Genomic DNA, 4,644 nt, shown 5'->3' with positions numbered 1-4,644 from the left:
AAAGCAATTAAAATTAAAATGATAGCAGGTAGGATAGTTCATACTCTTTCAACTTCTTGAGTGTTGATAGTACTGGTATGTGTTAGTTTAGTAGTTAGTATTAATGAAATGATGTAGACAGCAAGAGAGCTGATTAAGAATATTATTATTAATGTATGGTCATGGAAATGTAATAATTCTTCTATAATAGAGGAGGTTGCATCTTAAAGGCCTATTTGGAAAGGGTACGCCATAGAGATATAAAGGACTTCCACCTATAATTTGACTTTGACAAAGTCATGTAATTTTTACTAGCATCTCTTTATCGAGAAAGACATAGTGGTTAGGATATTGGCTTGAAACAAATTCTAGGGTGTTCTATTCCTTCCTTTCTTATTTTGGTAATACTTAGGTAGGCTCTTTGAATGTGTGATATGGAAGAGGGCATCCATGTAATCATTCAATGTTTGCTGAAGTAAGTTCTCTTATTATCACCTCTTGTTTGGATGCGAAGGCTTCTCAGATTGTGAAGATTATTAATAATACTGCCGTTAATGAGATAAATAAACCCATGGAAGACACCATGTTTCATGTTGTATAAGCATCTGGATAATCGGAGTATCATCGAGTTATTCCTGATAGGCCTAGGAAATGTTGAGAAAAATGTTATATTTACTTCTACAAATATAATTGTGAAGTGAATTTTTGTTCAAAAAGCATTTAGTGTGCAACCTGTGAACAGTGGGAATCAATGGACAAACCCGCCTATGATTGCAAACACTGCCCCCATTGAAAGTACATAATGGAAGTGTGCTACCACATAGTATGTGTCATGAAGAACAATAACTAATGATGAGTTCGATAATACAATACCTGTTAATCTGTCCACTGTGAAGAGAAAAATAAACCCTAGTGCTCATAATATAGCTGGCGATCATTAAATATTCCCTGCATGTAGAGTGGCCAGTCAGCTAAATACTTTTACTCCCACTGGAATTGCAATGATTATAGTAGCTGAGGTGAAGTATGCTCGTGTGCCGACATCCATTCCTACGATAAACATGTGATGGGCTTATATAATAAATCCTAAGTAACTGATAGATATCATTGCTCAGGCAATGTATGTAGCCGAATGGTTCTTTTTTTTTTTTTCCCCTTGAGTAATAGGTTATAACATGTGAGATAATGTCAAATGCTGGTAGAATTAGAATATATACTTCGGGATATCCAAAAAATCAGAATAGGTGTTGATAGAGAACAGGGTCTCCTCCTCCAGCTGGGACAAAGAAGGTAGTATTTAGATTTCTGTATGTGAGTACTATGGTAATACCGGCTGCTAGAACTGTTAATGATAAGAGTAGAAATACAGCTGTGATCAGGACAGATCATACGAATAGAGGAGTTTGATATTGTGGTATTGCAGAGGGATGTATTTTGATTATGATAGTAATAAAGTTAATGGTTCCTAGGATGGATGAGACACCTTCCAGGTGTAGGGAGAAGACTATGGCGTCTACAGATGCTCCTGCATGTGCTAAATTCCCTGCTAGAGGAGGGTACACAGTTCATCCTGTTCCTGCACCTGCTTCTACCATGGAAGAAGCTGGAAGGAGAAGAAAGGAGAGGGGAAGAATTCAAAATCTTATATTATTTATTCGTGGAAATGCTATGTCAGGTGTGTCAGTTATTAAGGGTACTAATCAGTTTCTGAATCCTCCAATCATAATTGGCATTACTATAAAGACAATTATTACAAACGCATGGGCAGTTAAAAATACTTAGTATATTTGGTCATCTCCTAGTAGAGCACTTGGTTAGCCCAATTCAGTATGGATTAATAGGCTAAGAGCAGTGCCTATCATTCCGGCTCATGCACCAAATAAAAGGTAAAGGGTCTTTATGATTTGTGGAGAATAATCATTGCTTTATGAACATAGGTAAATGGCCGATAAAGGCATTAGACTGTAAATTGAAGAATGGGGGTTTGAGTCCTCTTTATGCCAAGTTCTATGGTGAAATATTACGTTGAATTGCAAATTCAATGCAGCAGCTTCAACCCTGCCAGTGCTTCTCCCACCTTTTTTTTTTTCCTTCACAGCAGGAGAAGTAGATTGAAGCCAGTTGACTAGGGTATTTAGCTGCTAACTAAAGTTTCGTGGGATGATAGCCCATCAATCTAGAAAGGGCTTAGCTTAGTTAAAGTGATTTGCATTCAGTAGATGTGAGAAATTCTCTTGCAGTCCTTAAGGTGAGATTCAAGAGTTAAGTGAACGGCACTTACTCAGGGCTTTGAAGGCCCTTGGTGTTTTTAACCTAAACTGCTAGAACAGTGTTAGTATTATTGGGGTTAATGGAAGTAATATGGTCGAAGTTACAATTAGTGGAGATAAAATAATTACAGTTTTTTTGTGTGTTTTCGAATTGCCATTTTCTTTTTATGGTGTTTATTGAGGGGAATGTAGTTAGTGCTGTTGCGTGTGTTAACCGCATATAAAAGTGTAGGTTTAGTAGGGCTGTAATTGCTATAAATGTTGATATAACAATTATATTGTTTTGTTTTTTGTGAGTTTGTAGATGATTATTCATTTAGGAATGAATCCTGAGAGGGGAGGTAGGACTCCTAGTGATAGTATGATTCTTAGGGTTAGTGAGGTAATTAGTGGGAATTTGTTTCATATATGAGATAGTGATAGTGTGGTTGTAGATGAACTGAGTGTGAACAGTATGAATGTTCCAAGTGTTATTGTAATGTAGATTATGAGGTTTAATATTATTAGGGTAGGGTTATATGTTGTTACTGCAATCATTCATCCTATGTGGGCGATTGATGAGTATGCTAGGATTTTTCATAGTTGTGTTTGGTTAAGGCCTCCTCAGCCTCCTGCTAGAATGGATATAATAGCTATGGCTACTAGTAAGTTTGGATTTATAGATGGAGAGATTTGGTATAGAATGGATAAGGGGACGATTTTTTGTCAGGTTAGTAGAATTATTCCTGATGATAGTGGGATTCCTTGGGTTACTTCAGGTACTCAGAAGTGGAAGGGTGATAGTCCTAATTTTATTGCCAGAGCTAATGTTATGTTTGATGCAATTGGGTTAGGGGTATTTAGTATTGTTCATTGTCCTGTCAATAGTAGGTTAATAATAATTCCTAATATTAAGAGTATAGATGCAGAGGCTTGGGTAAGGAAATATTTTGTTGATGCTTCTATGGCTATGGATTGCATTTTTTATTGAAATGGGGATAATAGCTAGTATATTTATTGAGAATCCAATTCAGATTGTCAGTCAGTGAGAGCGTATTAGTACTATAATGTTTCCTGAAATTACAGTTGATATAATGATAGTAAGTATGGGGGGTTTAATTAGTATGGGAAGGGGATAAACCAACATTTTTGGGGTATGGGCCTGATAGCTTATTTAGCTGACCTTACTGTAGAATTTGATGTGAGTTGGGTAACACAAAGATTTTTTGAGTTCTTAGGATTAGGTTCAATTCCTGTAATTCTAGAAATAAGAGGGCTCGAACCTCTATAATCAAAGTAACTCTTTTGTCAGACATATTTCTTATGTTTGGGGAGGAATAGTTGCTGTTATAATGGGTAAGGTTACATGTCATATGCATAGGGCTAGTGTCAGGGGGACATTTATTATTTTTCATAATAAATGTATGAGTTGGTCCTAATGGAATCGTGAAAAGGGTGCTCAAATTCATAGGAAGGAAGTTCTTAGTAGAAGTGTTTTTATGGTAAAATTGATGGAGCGTGGTTCTGGTAAGTATGGGGTGTGGAATGTACCAGAAACACGATAGTTGTAAGGATATTCATTATAATAATGTTGGCATATTCAGCTAGGAAAAATAGGGTGAAAGGTCCGACTGCCTATTTGATGTTGAATCTGGAGACTAATTCTGATTCTCCTTCTGTTAAGTCAAATGGGGCACAGCTAGTTTCTGCTAGGGTTGAGATAAATCATATTATAGCTAGGGATCATGCGGGGAGAATTTGTCATAGGTGTTCTTGTGTAGTAATAAGTAGTAATAAGTGTGGATAGGGTAAAAGAGCCATTTATTAATAATACTGATAGGAGGATAATGGATAGTGTGACTTCATAGAAAATTGTTTGGGCTACAGCTCAAAGGGCCCCAATTAGGCCATATTTTGATTTTGAGGCTCATCTGGACCATAAAATAGAGTAAACAGGTAGGCTTGATAATGCTAATATGAATAGGATTCCTAGGTTTATATTGATGAGAGGGTAAGGTTTTGATAATGGGATTCATATGTCTAGGGCTAGTGTTAGGGCTAGAATTGGGGCTATTACAAATATAGTGATAGATGATATTAGGGGTGGTAAAGGTTCTTTAGTGAATAGTTTTATGGCATCTGCATTTGGTTGCAAGAGGCCATAGTGTCCTACGATGTTTGGGCCTTTACGGAGTTGTATATGCCTTAGGATTTTTCATTCCACTAATGTTAGAAAGGCAACAGCAGGTAGGATAGGTACAATTAGTGAAGTGATATTAATTATAAACATAATGTTAGGAAGAAAATTTGACCTCTGAGGATAAAAGTTTAAGTTTTATGCAATTACTGGGCTCTGCCACCCTAAAAATCCTATCTATAGGGCTATGAAATGAAGGTGGCCTATTTAGATTAAGAT

The 4,644-nt window shown here is 36.5% G+C and overlaps 1 pseudogene; it reads right to left on the bottom strand.

The window, feature by feature from the left end:
- Positions 1–300: 300 nt before the first annotated feature.
- On the bottom strand, positions 301–1,914 carry LOC123936547 (annotated as a pseudogene).
- Between the last annotated feature and the right edge of the window lie 2,730 nt (positions 1,915–4,644).

Source organism: Meles meles, unplaced genomic scaffold, assembly GCF_922984935.1.
Source record: "Meles meles unplaced genomic scaffold, mMelMel3.1 paternal haplotype, whole genome shotgun sequence".
NCBI lineage: Eukaryota > Metazoa > Chordata > Mammalia > Carnivora > Mustelidae > Meles > Meles meles.
The sequence above is the reverse complement of the archived record's forward strand: the minus strand, read 5'-3'. Positions and strand labels throughout refer to the sequence as shown.